At 38.9% G+C, this 23,287-nt stretch overlaps 1 long non-coding RNA gene across 1 annotated transcript in view; it reads right to left on the reverse strand.

Moving 5' to 3' along the window:
- Window positions 1-8: 8 nt before the first annotated feature.
- The window catches only part of LOC146502570 (uncharacterized), a 41,419-nt gene continuing 18,140 nt past the window's right edge, over window positions 9-23,287 (reverse strand). Inside the window, exon 2 of the long non-coding RNA XR_014869219.1 lies at window positions 9-22,877. This is a non-coding gene — a long non-coding RNA (uncharacterized LOC146502570). The remainder of the gene's footprint in view (window positions 22,878-23,287) is intronic.

Below are 23,287 nucleotides of genomic sequence, written 5' to 3' on the forward strand. Positions count from 1 at the left end.
GGACGCCCGCTTTTTTCTTCTTTTTTCTTTTTTCTTTTAAAGGAAAATAATAGAGAGTCTCTGTTTAGCAATGTTGCGTGCCAGTGAATTGGAAAAGCATCTCCAACACCATGAGTCAAAGCTATATTACTGCCAAGGGCAGGGTTCAGTGGAGAAACAAGCTAGGCTCAGTGATTCAAGTTGATAATTACAGACTGAAGTTCAGCCAGTGACATTTATTCTATTGCGCACTTATGCAATTGAACTTTTCTCGGTGCCTTTGGAGCTCCACAAAATAAAAATGGGGTCACACCACACTGCGGATTTCACTTTGTAATTTGTTTACGAATAATTAGCTCTTGCTTTATTTTTTTTTTGGTTTGTTTTTTCCACCACATAAACATGTAACGCATTGGAGCGAACGAGCGTAGCTATAATCATGGCTAAAAGCCAAATCAGAGGAAATTCTCAAGGGTTTCTTCTGCAAACAGCAATTAAGGACAGAGGGACGTCAGATGGGTGTGGATGCAGGATAGTAGTGTGGCTGAAAAGCTTCACACTTTTCAAATGAGTAGAATTAAAGTAAAACCATTTTCTAATCACAAGTTTACCAAAACATCAGACCAAACCTTACAAGTGGATGCAAAGATTAGGTTCAGCACTAATCCTAATGAAAAAGCAGAAGATAAAGCAATAGTTTAAACAAAAATACCCCTCTCATGTTGCCCTGCACCACATGCTCTAAGTCCAGACAGGCAGGATACGTGACAGCAGCAATATTAATATAGTTGTGTGCACAGACAACACTTGTTCTGTTTGAGCGAGCTTGAGTACACAGATATGTTTTGCTTTGACACCTGTCTTTAATTATATTTCACTCACTTAAATAAGAGTTAAGGCTGTAAGCATAACATGTATTTCAGCTCTCCCAATACGTCACCACACATGTTTGAAGGCCTAGAGTTAATCCAGAGACCAAGTTTACTTTGTGCTGGGAAAAAAAGAACGATGAAAAGAAGATGCACTGGCCGCATACATCTTCTAGCTGTAAATGAAAGAAGTTACTAGCAGAAGTCTTGGAATACACACCACTGAATATAAACAGGGTGTTTCTGAAATGTTGTGAATTTAACTGTTTAACCTTTTCCAGCATGAGGAAACTTAAACCTCATTCTTGTAAACAGATAAATTCAGCCATGTTTTCACCTTAATCTCAATGGACTTATTCAGAAATGGCTTTTAAAATATGAATCCATGGAGAATGTAAAGCAGAACAGAAGAGAAACACAGTTTAAATTAAAAGTTAGAATGACCTTTTGTATTTGAGGTTGAAATGATTTGAAGCATGTGACATGCAGATGTCTTCCTGATGTTCTGCGGTGACCTCTTGGTGATCCCGCGTGTTTTTTTAAACAAACTCTTCCACACAGAAAACAGAAGTGCTGTCCCCGTTTTCCTGAAATCGTGGATAGCGTGATTCTTTCAGGCGAGTCAATGTTCTCTCGATGAGTCACTAAAAGTATTTTCAGCTCCTGCTGTATCAAACCAGCTCATCTGGTTCAGCGTGTGCCGATCATAGTTCAGATATTATGTTATTTGCATTATGTGCAAGTACAATTTTACTTATTCCGCGACTTTGAATGTGTTCTGAGTTACCTGTCATGTCTTCAAAAAGGTTTGGAAGGAAGCACTCACTGTGGAGTCACATCTGTTAACCTGCATGCCTCCATGCAGGTTAAAAGTCATGCCCCTGGCTGTTGTGTGGCCCCAGTTTAATGGGACTCAAAAGGCCGAAAACCCCCCAAAACATGCCCGGCAGGTCTTTTTGTACATTGGGTTTCCTGAGCTGACTGAATTAAAGAGTCTACCTGCAAAACTCTGGAGAGAATTTTACTTAAAATCGTAAATCTTCTTAGGGATGCAGAAAACAACCAATGGCAAACATTAAGAAAAAACTTGGCTAGTTCTTCTAAAGTAAAGGACAAAGAGAATGACAGATGCAGAAAGATGATGTAAACGTTAACCCTAACCACGTGCCCGCTGTCGTGCTTTGAGTGCGTCATTAACAAGTAAATCCAGGAATTTCTGAAGGATAATTTGGTCAGCAAAGCATTCCAAGAGATCTGTGCATACCCTTTATGCCTCCCACTTTCAAAGTTGGAGGAAAAAAGCTGAATAACAAAAAAAGCCTTTGACCACTAAGTGATCGTTCCCTCTGACGTCTTTGTTAAGCCCTAAACAGGTTAATATAATGACAACGCTCCATATGGAAACAAAGATGTTGACCATAGTCGGGACAGATTGTCAGCATCACATTCCTGATCACTAATTACATTTTGGATTTCTAGGCAGTAATGTTCCTGGAACACATGCTGCGAGTGGTAAACAAACAAACCCACCAGTGTGTTTATGTGACTTGCCTGAGGAAAACGATTGCTTTAGTTTGTGCTGGACTTTCAATTAACTCCACGGAGCCAAAACATCTGTCAGGATGTCATGTAAGCTTGTTGTTTTACACGCATAACATCACACGAGTGTAAAAACAGCAGTGCCACTTTGGGAACGCCGAGGTGCCTCTTGCCTGGAAAACATATTTTCTGGTCAAAAGTTTCTGGAATATAATTTAGCCACAAGAACAGGACTGTGTGTGCAGGGACAACAAGTTCCTCCACTTAAAAACGGAGTAAACCGAGTAGTCTTTTCATTGTGTGTGATATATAGAAGCACTAAAACACTGCTGTATGCCATAGCATTAAGATTTACATCACAACAAGGACCAAAGGGATTTACTCGGTATGTGAAAAACAGTCATTTCACATTCTTTTAAAGTATTATCCAGTGAACAACATGTTTAATATACAAGTATGTAAATTATAAATGTGTCAATTTATCAGTTAAAATGTGCTTTTATTTCCAAACTGTCATTATGTCATCTAGTTACTACATGAGTATATATTTTCTGTGTCTAAGTCGCAGTGAACTGTCACAGTTGTTGTCCAGACGCTGTTGACTGGCTGCTGAATGCCTTTGCGGATCGTACTTCCAGACACACACGAGCAGTTGACTCATCAGAAACACTCCCTGCCTCAGCAAACTCACCAATCCATAAGCACATATTAACTCACCTCACCTACGCTGGCCAATAAGCATGCAGGATGCAAACTATATTTATTTTAATTGTAGAGGACGTTTTAGCTGAATAGGTTAACACTTAATAACTACATATTTAGTGTCGGACTTGCAGCACAGATCCTCCAGTTCCCTGAGTTAAAAATCTATCAATAATAATAAAAAAAAACACATCTTTGTTTAAAAGCCAGATGTGCTGATATGACACAATGAATGGTAACAATGAGTCACAAAGAAAATGGGATTTTTGCGTGAATGAAGAAGTTAAACTGACACAATGATGTCAAAGATGTCAAACGGTTCCTCTTTTTAGGACAAGTCGTCTCAAATTTCTGCTGCTGATGAACTTCCCTGCAACACATTGGGGATTATTAAAGTGAAGCAAGTGTTTTGGGGGTAAACCGTTACACCTTGAGCTCCTGACCTTCTAAACACAGCTGTCATCACATTTTAAGGGTTTTTGCTCATTCTTTTCAGTCCAGCTAACATTTAACATGTTACCATTCATCCATAGTGGATGAGTCACACAGCGAACTCACTCACTGACTGATTCTAGGCTTTAAATACTTCTTAAATTCACAGCTACAAAGGAAAGACAAGGCCTCGTTCAGATAATAATCCTGAAAATATGGCAGCTCCCAGGGCATGTGCCAGATGGAACAACTGCGACATTTAGCAATAAATGTGCTAACTAAAGAAATTGAAGAAAAAATATAATTACTTAGCTGAGCTGTGCAGATTTTATCTGTGCTTTTCTTTTATATAGTTCTTTTGAAGTTTATAATTTTGAGTCATTTTGAGACACTGGTTGGCAAACAGTCGACAGACCAAGGACTCTCCATAACAAACTTCCTCTTTCGGGCCTTCTTGTATCCAACCTGTCTGAGATCTCATGCTGACATCAGTGAGCCTTATCTGGACACATTTAGACTCACTGTCACATGTCTCTTCCGCAGATAAACAAGGAAAACAAAAAGTATCCAGTTGGAAAACGTTTGAGCTGAGAATGAGGTTCTTCTTCAAGGTTGCTGGGAGGAAGTCAGTCATGCTGGTTTATTTCTGCTACGTTTAAAATCGGCATTGGCCCACTTCACATTCCAAAGAGATCACAGACACTCCAGATGAAACGGTGGCAGACAAACCAAAACAAGCTAGAGCTGTTTTTCCTCCAGCGCCTGGGCATTTCATGGGGGAGGACACATCATCAGGTTGTTTTAGAGGACATCCTCAGGCTTGGCTTTTTGCTGACTACAGGGAAGTTGCTGGGTGTTTGAGTGTTGAGGTTTGTTCATGGCAAAATAATAAAGCGTGTTTTGTCTTTAGCATTTTGCTATTTAGAAAGATTTGAGTTTGCTCTCGCAAGGCTAAGAGCAAAAATCTCCTTACTAAAAACAACAACACCAAAACAGTCTACAGCTCTGCCAACATAACGCCAAAGAGGAAACGAACCAGCTAAAGTCTGAAAACAGTCTTGTGATAATGTTGGCTGAAGTATCACAGAGGTTTGTTTTTTTTCAGGAGGAAAGATTAAATAGGAAGACATCATGTTGCCTTGGTTTCTATCAGCTATAACACTGAAAAGACCAAATCTGTGATCTACAATAGTACAATAGGCCAACTCTGGCTAGAAAATTAGGCTACAGCTTTTTAGGTGCCTCTGAGATTATTAACAGTAATCTCATCCTTCACAGGAGTGTAATTATGCACTATAGCAAGTTCAAGAGGCAATTTTAAGGCATAGTCAAATGTATCTGTAAACAGTGACTACAGCACAAAGTCTGGGTGATCATTTTGCCATCTGAATTTAAGTCTGTCCAACTGATACAATAATACAGAACAAAATCAAAGTCCAACCAAGTTCAACCGAGTTCATTAGTTAAACTATCATCCCGCTTGCTAGACAGATGCCTTTTTACAAGGAACTACAACAATAAAACCTCATTAAAATTATACTTGATATGGTTGGGTTTCTATGCTGCCTCACGCACAGAAGTTTCAGGGTTTTAAACTTTTTGTTGGCTTTTCCTTGTGCAAGGTACTGACCCCAAGTTGCTCTCCAGTGCATTAATCAAAGTATGAATGTGTGTAAAGGTTACATAGAAAGCACTTACATGGAAAGAGCAAAGAAAAAAGTGTTTGTGCACTTTAAGTGCTCAGTTAGAGTAGAAAAATATAAGAACCAGTCCATTTACCATTCTTGACTACCATACCAGTTCTGTCCTGTGCTAACTGAACTGCGTGCAATGAATGCCATGATGTGGATGATTTGGATCCAGGTGATTTGACATCAGGATGTCAGGGCTGGTTCAGATCAGCACTTTGTTGACTGTGAGCAGAGGAGAGGATCACCTTGCAGCTCCCCTGACTTCACGGAAATCAATGTAACGTCAGAGGGGTCAGAGAGCAGACAGCAGACAGCAGAGGCTGCATGCCAAGCTGCTCCCCAAAATATTCTAGAACGGGAAAAATACAGAGTAGGAACAAACAACATCCCCAGACATTGAGCAATAAGGACAGCTTTGTTTCTGCTCACCCCGCCTCCAGCTGTAACCCAGAGTTCCATGAAATCTATTTGTTGCTTTGTAGTGCTTATGATCTATCTCCCTTTGTTTTGGTACTCTGTGATGCTCTTTGTTGGGGAATCTCTGCCTGGACAATGGAGGCTGCACACAGAGTCCAAAATGCCTGACGTGATGAATTTTAACAAATAATTAAATCAATCTGCAGTACCTGCAAGTGCCATCACCACAAGCCACAGCTGGATTCTTCTCAAATGTAGAGGAAAAGGTGATGATCTGAGGATGACGATCAGCACCTGTGGCAACACTACATTAGTTTCTCCACTTATCACTGGAACCACATAAATATGTTTTTATTTAGCTTTCTGTTCTCAAAAGACTGAGACTCATTTCACCCCAGGATTATATTTACACATTCACACAGTAATGTGTAAATATATCTTTATATTAAAAAAAGATAATGCATGATAAATGAATAAAATGCAACAAGGGTCCTAAATAAATAATAGTATATTATTATTGTGAGGAAGCGTGTTGTAACAGCTGCTCTGTTTTAGGCTTTATGATGGTGCCTTTTTAGTCCACTGTATTTACATTTTCATCAAACATGAACTGAAATTTAGAATTTTAGGTAAATAGGTGTTAAAATAAAAGCTAATTTTTTTGTGTGTGTGTCATATTTTGGACCACTTCAAAGCAATCAGCTCAGGCTGCTCCTGAATCCATTCCTTGCATGTTATACACTTACACACAGACGTATGCATGTTTCCCCCCATCCTGTCCCGTCCTGTACTACAGTGCACGTGGCTCGGTTGTTTGGCTGGTAGAGTTGGTTGTCTGCCAGGTCCCTATAATGTAACGAACATGAAAGCAGAGCTCAGGAATGAGCAAAAGATTAGCACATGCTGTAGCTCTTCAGAGCTGCAGAGCAGGAAAACACCGGTCACTGTGAGCTGGTTACTTGTGAGTTTGACTTGAAAGTGTTGCCCAATCGTCTCGCTTTTCAGGGCCAAAAGAACATTATGTCCCACAAGAGCAAAACACCAAGAAAAAGGAGGTGTGGCGGAGCTTAGTGTCAGATATCCTGGATGTTTTTGAAATGTATAGAAGGAGGAGGAGACTTGTGGTAAACACAGGTTTTCAACTGCAGTCACTTCTCTGCTGTTACAGGGTTCAAATGTACACAGCATTTATTTGAAATATTTAAGGCTGAATCCAGTTGAGGGTTTTTATTCCTGGACAATTTGATATGAAGGATTATACATAAACACAACTGAATAGTTTAATTCTATCAAAGTAAATCAAATCTTCTGATACCGTGCAGCTGAGACACCAAACAAAGCATTTAAACTAGTTTACACCAGAGGGAAGAGGTTGTTTTTAACATAACTCGGACTTGATATGTCAGCTCGGTCATGTGAATAAAAGATTATGAACTGAAATCAGACCCCATGTGACTTTAGCCCGTGTCTGCTGTTGAACACGGCACAAAAACAAGAACATTTGTTAAAGGGTTCAAGTGGATTTAAGGTCCTAACAACAAAAGTGATGTACTTCTTCACAGTTCAAGTTTCTATTCAGAGATGGAACCACAATACACACTTCCTGGGTGCATATTATTTCCTCTAGTATGAATGTAGTCAGTACTTAAAGTTTCTGTTGAGCTGATCACATATAGGATGAATTTCCAGATGTATAGATCGATGACGACACCAAAAGCGATTGAGGAAAGGCGTGAAAGCTATCCATGCAGTAAAACAGGATGCTGCAAACAGAAAATATGAAAGACATACATGCAAAAACAAAAACTGAAAACAAAACAGCTGTCGACACTTAAGCGAAGCAATTCTTTTCTTAAAGTGGCCATAAAACAACCTCTCGTGTGCACTGGTGGAAGCAATGTAGGACATAACTTTATGTGCATTCAAGTTAATGTGGATATAAAACCGGTTTCCCCAGCGCCGGTAGTCAGGACAACAGATAACATGCAAATAAAATGCAAGTGGTTTATTTGATGAAGGTGGCCCTGAGGCTGTTGTTTGGACAGCTCTGCAGGGTCAGGACTATTATCCAACAAGAGATGGCATCAATCATTTGAATACTTTCAAGCTCAGGTAAATATGGCAGGTAATCATCCCTCTTCTCTAAAACAAGGATTAAGTTCAGCTGCCACAAGATTAGGAATAAGAAATCTTTTTAACTTTCATCCAAAGCATGTCTTTGTCCTGTCTTCAACTACTTACCCCCAACTGGTCGTGGCAGATGGCCTGGTTCTGCTGGAGGTTTCTTCCTGTTAAAAGGGAGATTTTCCTTCTCACCTTCGCCAAACCACTTGCTCATAGGGAGTCACTGTTGGGGTTTTCCTCTGTTTTCTCTTTATTATCTCTATCAATCAGTGATAAATTTAGACAATGAGCAGTATGTAAAAATTGTATTGCTACTCAAAGTAATTAAAATATTTTAACGTCCAACAGCTGCAGCTGTTTAAATCAGCCTCATATAGTATCACTCAAAGCTTTCACTTTGCTTCAGCAGTATGGAGGTTAGCACTGCTGCCTCACAGCAATGTCGGGCCAGGGTCTTTCTGTGTGGAGTTTGCATGTGAGTTTCTGGGTACTCCCAAATTTCAAAGACATGCACTTAGTGGGGTTAGGGTAACTGGCAGCTCATTATAGGTGTGAGTGGTTGTCTGCCTTTATGTGTTAGCCCTGCAACAGACTGTCCGGGTGTATCCTTCCTGAGTGCCTACGACAGCTGGGATAGGCTCAAGGATGGATTGCCTTGATTGTCAATACTTCATGGCATGGTTGGCTTTTTTAAATTTCAAATACATTTAATGAAAATACTTTTCTAAAATATGATTAGTAAATAATTCAACTGTTTTTGAGGCAGTAAAAGTGAATTCCACAGTTTACAAGGAACTTTTAAGGGAGGTTTAAAAGATTAGTTTTGTTGATTATGTTTTGTTTTGTTTTTCTCCTCTGCTGTCCGTTCACTAATTACCACAATGCTTTGTCTTCTGTCATTAATTTTACCAGGTCACTATCTTTCTAACTCTTGACCTCATTACTTCTCGTTTCCTGTTGTGATGCTTTACAGTAGAATGTGTACTGCTGCACGGAGCCAATAGCTGGATAAAGGTTTCAAGTGCCTGAGAAGTAAATGTTATTGTGGGAGTAATTTGGTTTGCCCTGTCTCGGACTTATTGTTGGAGCGCCAGGAGAGAGTCCTTGTTTGGAGAGATTTGATCTGCTGAGAGGAGGTGTAACTCCCTGCAGGGGAAGGAGGCAGGCTGTGGTTGGTTGACACTTTAGAGGTCGATGTTAAGCTGACCTTTCTGCGGTCAACAAGAGCTGATGGGGAGAAAAGCAAAAAATTAGAAACAATTTTGAGTGAGTGTGTAGAAACAGAACTGCTTCATTGTTTATTGGTCACATTATTTGCTTTAGGTCATTAGGTCAGTGAGATTATTGACGCAGAGTCACTTCTGTTTGCTCATTCCCAATTATATAAGCAAGCTAGAAAATGTAATGTTAAAAATAATATATGAGCAAAGGCATTTAAGTATCAGGCTAACATCCTGATGGGTGAGAGTATAGCTGTGATAAATGTGTGCATAAAAGCCACATTTGATGCTGTTTGAGACATAAACAGCGTCAAATTAGAAAACATTTTGCATCACAAACACGTTTCATGGCTGAATTTTTGAAACTATTTTTTCTTGTTTAGTAAATAGTGTTAGTCATTTTTCTGTAGGCTCAGTGTGGTACAAATAGGGCACTAGGCAGCAATTCTGAATCTTTACTGTTTCCATCAATTGTGTTCAGTTAATGTTTGGCACTATCCGCCCTCTGTGTAAGTTTGTATAGCTTCAGCCCACTTCCCTGGGAAAAATAAAAGGGTAACAATTAAAGCTGGTGTCTGACCCCAGAATGCACATTATCCATGCTTTCAGTGCTTTGCTGGTGCACTTTTATGCCTCTCTGGCTCATGGAAAGAGGGAAGAGAGCTCAAACATTTGCTGTGTGTGAGCACAAGGCAAATGTAGCTTCAGCATTACATCTGCAAAAGAATGAAAAGCAGCAATAATGTGAACTATATATAAATAAGAGAAGTAGCTGTTAATAAAAATGTTCAGCTACACCTAGATTATACTGTAATAAACATTTGTTTATTGCTTATATACTGCAAAAATAATGTATTACCTAGACAACTGAGGCCTAGTCATCTTTCTCTGTTTTGCCATAAATATTTTTTCGCTGTGAACATGCACACAAGTACTTCTTTGGCTGTCTCTCAGATCTCCCCTATTGCTTTTGTGTCCCACAGGCCTAAGTTTTGTTCGTCTTAATTTCAGTTTATAATGTTATTTATGTAATAAAAATCTGGAAAAACAAACACAGAAATGATATTACAGTATGTTTTTAATTGTGTCAGCTTCTCACAGTTCATCAGTGTGGCTGTCCCTCGAGAGGAAGGGCTATCCTGGGTTCTGACGTCAGGCTTTATGGGTAAGTAAACAAAGGCTAATCAAGGGAAGAGCCGTCAGATAAACAGAGCTGTTGTCACTGTCAATAAGATAAAGATGATGAGACAAACATGGACTCATGTCAAATTTGGAGACTTAAGAATATTTTCTTAAGTCTTAAGAATATTTTTCCATCCATCCAATTTCTTCCACTTATTCAGTTCAGGGTCGTTGAGGTGTGGGTGGAGCCTGTCCCAGCCCACCATGTAGTGTACATTATCCGTACACTACATGGTGTATACAGCAGCTGCCAAAATGATGATCTTAGAAATCATGAAAATCAGGGAAATGTTTAACTGGAAACGTGATAAATAAGTAATACAATAAACAACTCAACTTCAAGTAAATTAAATACATTAGATTTTGATTTACTATTTGAGATGGTCCATGAGGATTATGGTGGAGACAGTTGAGGAATGTCTACATTTTCATTATGTAAGCTGTAATTATGTCTTCTAGTCTCAGCTCAGCTCTTTTAACTGATGGCCACCCATCCTGTCTGGTTCTGTCTGTTAAAGTATTTTCCTTTCTGCGTTATTATATATTGGACTGTTGGGAGTTTCTGCTTATGTAAAGTGCCTTGAGAATAACATGCAATGTGGTTTAATGCGTCATAAATAAGACTGAAGGGAAATTTATTTTGTGATTAACACACACACGTAGCTACGCGTGAGTCTCCATCTTAAGAAATGGTCAAAAATATTTGTAAACATGCTAAACTGATCTTTGGTTTTGACACTACAGATGAAATCCCAAATGATGATACACATCCCTCCCCAGTGCCTCTTTAATATTTCCTTTCCCACAAGAAAACATATTTCCAGGAACTGTGACGAAAGTTGACGGTTTAAATTCTGACTTGTTTTAAAAATCTGTACAGGGAAAGTAAATGACCAGCGCTCCTTTGAGTCCTTGAGAAACATTTATAGCTCAGGTTTTGGTCCGAATCTGCTCTTTTTGATGCTGCGTTTCCCATCACTGTTCATTTGGAGGGTAGGGTCAGTATTTGGCATAAACACCATGAAAATGTGGATCCTACCTGCCTTGTATCAGTTCACCTCAACAGTTCATGTCTGTGGTCTTGATGTGTGGGATATTTTCTTGGCACACTTTAGACTTTATTTAAACCCCACAGCCTAGACCTGAATATTATTACTGACCACGTCAATCCCTTTAGTGCACTCACACAGAGCAACCTTCTTCTGATGGCTGCTTCCAGCAGGATAATGCATCACGTCACAAAGCTCAAATAATCTCAGACAGTTTTCTTGAACATAACAGTGAGTTCATTATACTCAAATAGACTCCGTGGCCTTTAGATCTCAGTCCAGTAGAGCCCTTCTGGGATGTGGTGGGACAGCAGAGTCACGTCATGGATGTTTAGGTGACAAATCTGCAGCAGCTGTGCGATGCTGTCATGTCAATATGAACCACAATCCTTGAGCATTGTGTGAAATCTATTAGAATTAAAGCAGGTGTGAAGACAAAAGGTGGTCTAACCAAGTACTAGCAGAGTGTAATTAATGAAGTGGCTTTTACACTTTTACAGATATTGAAGATATTTCAGTTCAGTTCAATTCTATTGTATTTATACAGCGCCAAATCACATCAACAGTCGCCTCAAAGGGCTTTTTATTCTAAGGTAGACCCTACAATAATACATACAGAGAAACACCCAATCATATGACTCCCTATGAACAAGCACTTTAGTGACAGTGGGAAGGAAAAACTCCCTTTTAACAGGAAGAGACCTCCAGCAGAACCAGGCTCAGGGAGGGGCGTGGCCATCTGCCACGACCTGTTGGGGTAAGAGAAGGAAGACACGTTAAAAGACTGTGCTGTGGAAGAGAGCCAGAGATTAATAACAAGTATGACTCGATGCAGAGAGGTCTATTAACGCATTTTAGTATCTATAAAAGAATTTGGAATATTTGGCAAAAAAAGCTGATTTATGCTCTGTTCTGAGCCACCGTGTAAATAACCTACTGGCCAAGTCACTGCAAAGAAGCTGTGTAAGTTCAGTGTGCAGACACGCCATGAGGTTTACACAGTAGGTCTATGTGTGTCACATATCAACAAAAAAGTTCCTATTTGAACTCAGCTCTTGTTTGAAGACGGATTCATGAAATGTAGCATAAAGGTGACTTTTGCTCACTGCGTAGCATTTTAAATCTGACTCAGACTTTAAAGGCACACATTTAATGCAATGAAGTTCATTTCATCTGTATGATAAAAATAAATCTAAGTGAGTGTAAATTTTCAAGTTACAAAGTAAAAAAAGCCACATGCACATAAGTGCTTCTTTTGCTTCCACAAGTGTTGACCGATAACACAGTGCCATTAATTTGATCTAGTTGCTTGTAGCAACAAAGTGTGATTAGCATTTTTATTGTCATGTTTAACCTGACCTTGTGAGATTAAGAGGAGATTCTAAACTGGTTTTAGGTGTGAGTGTGAATGCTTTTCTGTCTCTATGTTAGCGATAGACTGGTGACCTGTCCAGGGTGTATCCACTATGACAGCTGGGTTGACTCCAGGCACCCTACGACCCTTAACTGGATAAGCAGATAAGTAAATGGATGGTTATGTTTAACTCGAGGCTGAGGTTAGAGAAACACCATTGGTCAAATATTTAAGCACATAAACAGTAATAAGTAACTATAAACTTTCTCTAACGTTTACTTTAGTGCTTTTGCTGCTGTAATTGAACCACAAACAGTGTGTCTATGTCCGGTTTTGTACGCCCACCAGCCAACTCACCCTCTTCCTTAAACACTCATGCAGCACAAAAATGTGCAAACCATTATCACTGGAACCAATCTGCAGAGGGGTTAGGCATGAAATGCAAGTACTGTGCAAGTATCTAGAAGATAGAGGTTATGAGGAAACATGTAAAAGTATAACAAAGAGGAGCTAAAAAACTTGATTCTTCTAGCAAGAGATAAACCCAGTGGATGCAAACCCATTCCTGCATCCTGTTCATTAGAAACTTAGTCATGTGACACTGAAGCTCACGGAGGTCAAAGGAGCAGACAACGTGACCTGATAGAAGTGCTGCTGGATGGAGAAAGTGTTTTCAGTTATGACACATCTGTGTGTGCCACTATAGTTGTAACGCTGTTTAAATATGTCAGGTTTTTATGGCTACAAAGATCACACCTGTGTGCACATTATTTAAAAGCCACATAGCATTTTATTGTCACTGTGTTCTGCCCTTTGTACCTTTTTGGTGGAAGCTTAATTTAGCTACATGTGTTTCACTAGTTATATAACTGTATGCTGTACAGGACACAGAATCCATTAAGCTATTTTCACTGACCTTGGATTTTAGACATTTTACGCTATCTCAGGTGCTCTCCGCCTTGTTTGAGGCGTGCAGGTTATAATCTCAGCTGTGGAAAGCTATAAAGTTGAATGATGTGCAAAATTTAAACAGATGGCACACAGACAGATAAAGAAAGCAGACAATTTAAAAGGGCTCTCTACTACTTTTCATGACTGAAGTCAAATATGTCCTGTGTGTCTTATCATTTCCAAACCACAAGAGCTATTTTTAGTGGTTTAGTGAACAGAACACAGAGCTGCGAGCTGACTTTCACTCTCACCTACAGTACATAAGAGTTTAGGAGGATGAAAGCTGTACATTTTGTTCCAAAACCACAGCATCTGAAGAGGAAGTAAAAGCACGCTTTAGCAACTTTACCTCGTCTCTTTTAACTTGTTTGTTATAAAGCAGCGTTGACAGAATGATCTTATCACCAGTTGTCTTTCATTTCTTTTCATATTGCACTGTTAATACTTCCTCAAGGTCAGATACTTAAAGAGACTTTTAATTGAGGTTTGGATTTCAGTGAAAAGTGAGCGGGTGACGATGAATCATAATTTAGATTTTTTTTATTGCACTACCATATCAGCGTTGAACTTGATTTGATTTGATTTATGCTTTGGCTTATGAACAAATACACTCGAAACCAAGACACTCCCTTCAGCCTTAGCTGTCTTAAGTGCTACTTGAGAAATGCACACCCTGAAACTGAGAGGATGTCAAACAATACCTTAAACCCAGCAGTATAGGCTTTTTGAGCATTTCTGAACATCATGAAGCAATGCTTTGATTGTTGTGGACTGTCTCTGGCGTATTTTACATTTTAAAGCAAAGCAAGCCAGATAAACCAAGCCAGAGCTGGTGGTATACGGAGGGTCATGAGTACCAAAATGAGTCAACCAAATACATAATTAAGTAATTTATTAACCCTTTAAGACCTACCATAAACCAAGTCCGCCAGAGCTTATATTATATTTTTACATGTTGTAGTGCCATTTCTGGGAGCATTTCAAGTTGATATACATCAATACAACCATTATAGCCCAAATTTTAATAATATGTATGCATTAAGTGCATAGTAACTACATAAATTGCAGAAAAGTGCAATAAACTACAAAAAATTTTAAAATCGTTTTTGTTTTTTTGAACATATATTTCTAGTTAGAGAAATTTAATAGGCTTATCCCTCAAAACTGTAAATACAAAAAAGTTGCACAAAATAGTTTCCCACCACAGGAAATTTATTTTGAGTGTCTTCATAGTTTTATTTTTGAAATACACCAATTTTTATATACTGCAGGAAAAACGAAAATAAATATTATAATGCAAATTTACAAAGAAAACAGCATATGCATCAAAATAAACTATTACCAGCAGTGCAATATGAGTCCTAAGCATCCCAGAAACGACACAGAAAATCATAAAGTCAAACATAACTTTTAAAAACACAACTATAGGCTCATAAGGCCCTGATGGTAAAAAAAACTACATTTCTGCAAAATGACGTCACTTCCAGTTTCGGGCAGGTCATGACGGACATGCGATAGTTCGCGCTGATGGACGTGGGAAGTGTTACAAACAGCTGATAGGATCGGCAAAGCGTGTTTCTGGAATATTATGTTTTTGTTGCTGCAAGTGCCTTTTATGCAGTTTTTGCAAAGCTTTATGTGGAAGGAAACCGTGACCTAGGACAAGCTGATGGCATAAGATGTAAGTACAACTCCTCCGGTTTCATATGCAAAAATAAAATATTGCGCTAGCTTACGTGGTTGCAGAGCTACCGGGATTTAAAAATAGTTATGCAAAACGGAGCGTGCCCGCTCCGACCGGCTTTAAAGGGTTAAATATGTCATGAATTCATTAAAAAGATGGAATACTTCCGTCACTCCCTAGAAGAGACCAAAAAGAGAGGTAAATGAATATTGAACTTACCACATCTCATTGATGAGATAATAGTGGGTCAGTGTCGCGTATCATCTCGTGACACTTCATGGACCAGTCATGGCCTGACTTGAGATTTTTCATGTCAGCGAACACTTATTTCTAAACAATGCACTTCAATAGAAAATATATGCAACATTATAACCACATTTTTTCTGTAGCAAAAGTAGTGACATTTTTTAACACTTTTTGAAAAATGTGGCCACTTGTGTATATTTTAACCCAAATCATGATATTTTTCTAAGCTATTCATTTTTAATGCCTAACCACAAACAGTATAAAGCATGGCTGTAGCTTCTAGGTTGGAAAGAAGCCAGTGTGGATGTGCTTTAAACATTATCTGAACAGGATCTGATGGCCACCAGATTGCAAGAAGGCATCTGCTTCTATAGAAGACTATGGGAAAATGGATTCTGACTTAACCCCTGACTTAAATCTATTTCATCCTATGTTTCAACATGGTAGATTTTTTGCGGCAGATTAATATTTGAGACTCCATGCTCATTGGCTAACAACTTATCAATCACAAGTCGTTAGCCAATGAGCAGACTAGCCCCTAATCATACATGATTTTTTTGCTACCATGACAACACAAACACTCATCTCCGAGTTTCAAAATGGAACTTCAGAAGTCAACGTGTGACATCATAGTAACTGTGTCCATCTTTCATACTGTGTAGCTAACCCTCACCAATAGAGCAAAAGCCAAACTTAGTGTTAACATGTTTGTAATTGATAATGTTTGTTAAGAATAATAAACATGACGCGTAAAAATCTGTGATGTGGATGACTTCAGTCACTGAAAGGCATCACATATGTATAGCTCAACCTGCTGGTATGTTTATCTCACATTTACAACACCTCAGTCCAGATGTGAAACCAAACATGAGGTTCTGCTCAATTCATCAAAACACTGGCAGGACGGAGGAGACTGATGACAAGAATGATGTTGTATTTCTCATACCAACACAAAGATTTAGTGAGCGCTTCCCACGAAAAAAACAAATTTAAAATGAATCCCAGATGATGTTATTCATACCATTCTTCCAGTCTTTGCACGAACAATTTGCAACATGTTACTGTATGTCTGTTTACATTAGAAATGTGGGATGGAAAAGCAAAAATAAGAGTAGAGCATGAGAAGGTTCGAAGAGCTGTGTAACTATTTACTTTCCATTAAGGAGAAATCAGGTTCAGTATCTGAGAGCTATCACGTGGAGCCAACTTCACCACTGGACAGTTATCAGTGTTGACCCAAATTCCTTCACTTTCACAAATTCTTGTAACTATTGTGTGAAATATATATATTAAAAAAAAAACCTAAAACCAGCAATCATCAAGACAGAATCATTATAAAAAATTACATAAACATGACAGACACTTTAATTTTGCTGCTTGTAATCAAAGTGCTCCTTCTGATTCAGCCCTTTCACTGCTGCTGTTCTTGCAAATTAAAAGGGAAACTAAAACTTTTTACACTTCTGAACCTGATAACATGGAGATAAGGGATAAATAATGGTCAGCTGGTTCGTGCAGTGCTGCACTATGAGGTAAAGGGATTTGTGCAATGCCCGGGACTGTACTGGAACTATAACCCACATAATTTCCTTTAATAAAGTATTCTGATTCTGATCCTGAAGGCACTGCTGGCAGACTTATGTGGATGAGAAAAGACAGCTTCCGTCCTGTTTGCCTTTCGTCCCGTCTCCCTCTCCTCACCCTGAACCGATCACCACAGATGGCTGCTCCTTCCTGAGCCTGATTCTGCCAGAATTCCTTCCTGTTAAAGGGGAGATTTTCTTTCCCACTATTACCAAGTGCTTGCTCATTGTACTGTAGGGTCTTTACCTTACAATATAAAGAGCCTTGAGTTCACTGTAGCCACTTTATCGCTGTAACTCTGAGATAAGGTTTGCTATTGTCAAGCTGGCCTTCAAACACAGTTTGGGGCTGTTTTTAGTTCCTGCCCACTCTAACACTTGCACCCACACGCTGTAAGTAAGCTGGCTATTTAATATTGTCATTTGAATTTCAAGTTGTTAGCTGATGAACTGTTCCAAGGTGCAGAGATAAAATAGGGTTCTAGATATGACGATAAACATTTATGTGTGTCTGCACTTCTACTAATCAAACTGGAAAAACTGATAAATGGATTTCATAAGGCACTTAACATTGCACTGAGAGACTGAGTTGCAACAGGAGTGCAGTTAACAGATGATTAGACTTTAACCCAGTGATGTAAATCAGTATCTGATGCCACTGTAGTGGTGACATGAAGATTTACAGTCTCTCTCTGTGACTAAGAACTGCTTCGTAGGCATGTAGCTAGAGAGACTTTGAAATCTTCCTCATTGGTCCTTCCTCAATACAGATAGTTTGTCTCATAAATGAAATGCTGAGCTTTAAACGCAGCCGTTTCTGTTTGGTTTTAGCAGGACTAGCATTACTTTTCTGCCAGTCAGACTGAAATATAGCACAACAACTACTGCGCTGGATAAGCTGACCCCTGAGTTTTACTGTAGCCCAGCTATAAAGTTGAAATTAGAAGCACAGACTGTTGCGTTTAAGAATAACCTGCCTTCATTTCCACATCCTTTCTCGATTTATGCCTTTGGACACACTGAGCTGAGAGTGATGTCACGATTGGAGGATTGCAGTGTTTTTATTCCGCTCATGCCCTGGAGAGGATGCAGTGCCAGAGGTTTGCACAGACATGTACAGACCGGTTTTCTAAGAAACCAATGGAGAAATTTCAGACCACGTGATGGCACAGAGGATGTATTCATTTTGTTGTTGTCTGTTTCTCTTTTAAAACCCTGTCTGGCTAATGCACCAGAAGAAGCAGCTGCATTTTTATGAAGACCAAAACAAAAAAAAGAAGAAAAGAAGAAGAAAAACAAGCAAAAAAAAAAAAAAAAATACCCAGAACAAAAATTCTCTCCATTTTTCATTTATTTGTTTGATTATTTTGCTGTAATTGTTTGAAATGATTAGATCTTTAAAAAACAAACACAAATGAAATGTTATGGCTTTTAGAGCCTAGTTTTTTCCACCTAGCATCTGTTGAGCTCATTATTTCGTTGACTGCCACAGAAGACTTTTGGAGTATAGATGAGATTTTGTGGAATTGTGACCTCTTTGCTACTAGTACACAACCTCCCACCCAATTGGACTACTACTTTTTCACAGAACTTGGAGCGGTCTACCCTGACAAACAGACCTATCTCCACCCCCCACACCCACAAGCTTACAGTAAACTGCTACTTCAGGGGAAATCCTGCTGGTCCCTTGTCAAAGGGCAGTAAAACAACTCTCGTATGATGAGCTTGGAAGGATGAAACAGAGGCCAAACAACCTCACCTCTCTCGCTCTTTCTCTGTTCCTTCCTCCCACTCGCTTCTCTCACGTTTGTTTTTCACTGAAGGGAAAGCCGAAACCTGTCTGGTTTGTTTTTCTCCTTCTATTGGCAGTGCGCCTGCTTTTAAAGCCCAGGTGTTGGTGAGCAGGGAGTCGTCTTTCACAAAAACATGAGGTGGATCGCAGGTTCATGGGGGAGGAGTGAACGTGCGAAGAGGGAGGCTGTCACGGCTGTATTTCAGTACATCTCTGTCTCTCGTCAATGTTTTCTTCTTTCAAACCGGTCAGACAGTCTGTCAGCTTCCCGTCAAACAGTCGACAACACATTCTTCTTAGCTGAGTTAATTTGAACACAGTGACCCTGTTTTGTTGCTTTCTTACGATTACAGTTCTTACTTTGTAAAGGATAAAAACATTTATCCCGCCTTCGTTAGTTGTGAACCTTTTAAAATAGTGTTAACGAAGACTTGCTTTTCCCACCACACCGTAAATGTAACTTATATCATTGAGGCATTTTCTTGATTAATAATTTGATGTAAAATGACAGATAGAGTGCAGAGGTCACTCTGTTAGCTGACTGAAGCGTCACCCAGTGTGGTCTTCTGCTGCTGTAGCCAGTCTGCTTCAATGTTTTAAATAACGTACATTCAGAGATGCTCTTCTGCACACGCTGGTTGTAAAAAGTGGTTATTTGAGTTTCTGCTGTGCGATCATTCTCCTGTTGAGAAATTTTCGACGATTCTCTGTAAACCATACAAAGAGTTGTGTGAGTGAGAATCTCACTAGATCAGCAGTTTCTGAAATAATCAGACCAACCCATCTATGAAACGTGCCATGTCAAAGTTTCTTGAATCACCTTTCATCCCCATTCTGATGCTCAGTTTGAACCTCAGCACTCAGTCCTGACCATGTCTACATGCCTAACTGCACCTGCCATGTGATTGGCCGATTAGATATTTGCTTTAAAGAGCTTTTGAACAGGTGTTTCTTATGTGTTAATAAAGGGACACTTGGCACCGGGTGCCATGCTCTCTGTTCGAACACTATTTCCCTCACTAGCAGTTAGTTTCATTTTGAATGTCCCTAAACGATAACACCTTCAACATAACACTTAAACAGAAGGTTAGGCTATTTCTGCCTCCCGTTTGCATGCACCTTACCAGTAATGCATTATTACCTGTTATCTATCATTTAGTCCCAGGCTTTCCCCGTATTGTTGATAGGAATTAATACTGCGTGCAAAGAATAGTTTTAGGTTGCTCAGAGTTTGGTTTCTTTTTCAGTTTAAACTTCCCAACATGCAAAAGTCCATCAGTGTCTTTTTAAAGGAATAATGAACATCACAAGGTGCCAGGCAGATAAGGAATGAAAAGTCTGACAGCAGCGTGAAACCAGTGTTAGAGATACAGAGCACGAAGGATTTTCCTGATACTTCAGGAAGCAGCTTGGCAACTACATAACTGCTGTTAAATGGAGTTCCCCTTCAACTTCAGCCAGACAACAGTTATTACTGTCAAGTTGCATCAGCTGACTGCATTAGTGTATTAGCTGTGTGTAAACCCCTGTAAAATAACACCACAGCACAACTGTGAGCTTGGCAATCTGGATCTTTCCCTCTGGAAAGGAGAAACTCAGTGGGGAATGTTTTGTGGAAACAGAACTGGGAAAGCAAATTCCACCCCTGATGTACCCCTGACATCCACCCACCAGAACCCCATGGGAGACCCCATTATCTCCTCCTTCTCCTCTTTGTTCCTCTCTTCTACTGCTGCCAAATACCCAGCTGGAGCGTCTGAAGGTCGCTCAGCTGTTTTAATCCCTCGTCCAGGTCACATAAACACAATACACTGAAAAGATGACCATTAAAAGTCCAAGTGAGTGTTTCGAGCATTAGAATGACACTGAAAACACTGGAAATCAGCTACTGTGGATTATGTACAACCCCATTTGGAAAAAGTAGTGTTGTGAGAAATATAAATAAAAACAGAATGAAATCTCATAAAGTCATATTTTAATCACAATAGAACATAAAAACATTAAAAAAAAAAACGTGTGCCGAAAGAGTTGGGACTGTGGCAAGAAAATCCTGGAAAAGTTAATTGTTAAGGGAAAATTTACAACTAATTAGATTAATTGGCTGCATTATGTGAAAAAAGAGCATTTAAGATGAACTTACTACAAACTGTGCAAAATGTTCAGAATAACGCTTGTCAAAGTAAAATTGCAAAGACGTTAAACATCTCATCATCTACACTACATAATATCATTAAAATGTTCAGAGAATCTGGAGGCTAAAATATACAGCTCATGCCTGTAACCTTCGGGGGCTCATGAACACATTCATTGTCCATGAACAAGAAGGAATACGGTAATTAAACATGATGCAAACACCCTGTCATCTCTTCTGGGTCAAAGCTAATTTAAAATGGACGGAACTGACCTGCTCAGACCTTTCAGCTTCTGCAAACAGTTGAAGCATCAGAAAAATGAAAAATATAAAAAAGAACATACAGGTTTCCTCAGATGTTTACAGACTGTTGTAAAAAGATTTTTTTAAAAAAAACATTTGGTTCCATTTCTTTCTTTTAACTGATACATTTATTAGTTTAAACATTTGATCTGTTTGTAAAATGTGTGTGTTTTTTTAACACTTTAAAGACCTTTTTGGTGACGCAACATTGCAATTGACTACAAAGGCAAATACATGTTGAGATAATAGTGGTGGAAGACACAAAAGCACGAAAAGAGAAGCAGAAATTAAGATAAAGGCCTAGATGATGGAGGAAAACCAATGAGAATAAAGGACCGGGTTAGATGTTTTTGTTGGCCTGCATCTTGTTTTGTGATAGTAGTCCAACTTGGTAGGTGATGATATGAGTTTAGCTGAGGGACGACAAAGACTACCTGTTCCTGAAACCAGTGAAGCGTGAGAATGCCTGGGACACAGAAGGCCTATTGTGTCATATCTGATCCTAACTCAGGAAAACTAGCAACTGAAAAGTAAGGCAGGATGGCCTCGATGGATGGAGGAATGAAGGCAGACTTTGTGACACTCTGATGAACAGCGATACACCTGAGGCACAAGGATGAAGCATGTGATAAAGGATAACAAAGTTTAGAATAAAAAAAAAAGCCAAAAAGTGCAAACGTATGAGGAGACAAAACCAATCCAGGTACATCACTGGTCATGATCATATTACAAGATCGAATGCTTTAATTTGTATTTTGAATTTTGATTAATGTGACATTTGATAGCATCTTAGCATTTTGCAGACCACACTACTGACTAGCTAACACCAGGACTGGCATTCATGATTAAAGAACCTTATCATGGCATAGAAAATATATATAAAAAAAAAAATGAATCCCTGTAAAATATTTCCTGATTAGTGAAAGAATAATGGATAAAATGTGCATTAAAAAACAAGAAGCAGTTATTTATTTCCCTTTCAATGTGTATGACCATAAACATTTGTTCTCAGCAATAATTTCCTTTCCCCAATCTGGAAGATACACAGCAAATCCAGCATGTCCAAATTAACACTGTCAGATTTGATTTCAACACTTTTAAAGTGTCTATATGGGTCCACACCAGAGAGTGTTAATTTAACTCTTTTTGGAGAGTTGGTATGTTAACTCTGATTTAGTGTTAAACACCAAATCTCTCTGGAGTTGATAATTTAACACTTGGTGTTAAGAGTTTATATATTAACTCTCAAAGAGTATTTTAGTTTAACTACGTAAGAGTTATCTTCTAATTAATTCTAAAAAGCGGGAATTTTACTGTTCTGAACTTCTAGAAATTTATTTTGGAAATAAACATTTACTAAAAAGACGCAATGGTTTTTGAAAAACATTTATTCTGAACTGTGCACCACAATTTCAAAACATTTTCTGAAAGATGTAACAGTGTACATGTTCTCACTTTCATTAGAATTTCGTTTATCAAAAGGTCTGACATAGGTGAGCTGGTAAATGCAAATAACAGCATTCTCATCACTTATTTCAATAAATACAATACGCATGTCCTTCATTCATCACTTTGTGGAACTTCAGCGCACTTCTGCTCTCCCCCATATTCCGTCTTCACAAGCGTATCCTATGTGGAGATTGAATAAAAATTAGTTGACACTAATTAATGGCACAAATCAATTGCAGCACAGTAAAAAAAAAAAAGGAATCCTTTTTGAGCCATTACTTGTGTAAAGTATTTTCCCAAAAGACAAGGACACAGACAACAGGTAATACTGAACTAAATGTAAAACCTCAGCCTTTTTCATTTTTACCTAAACCGTGTGCACAAAACTCTGGAGGAATCTAAGTGCTAACGTAGAACTCAGTCGGGACTCGGGACGTCTGCTACTGCTGTTTGTTCGTTTTTTATGGGAGATCGTTTTCAGGCTTCAAGTAGCACCATTATATCAACATTTCACATTCTAGACATTGTTTTAAGTGTATTTGACCAAGAAATTTGACTGAAAATTCACATGCAAGCTTTTTTTCAAGGCT

Source organism: Neolamprologus multifasciatus, chromosome 15 (assembly GCF_963576455.1).
Source record: "Neolamprologus multifasciatus chromosome 15, fNeoMul1.2, whole genome shotgun sequence".
NCBI lineage: Eukaryota > Metazoa > Chordata > Actinopteri > Cichliformes > Cichlidae > Neolamprologus > Neolamprologus multifasciatus.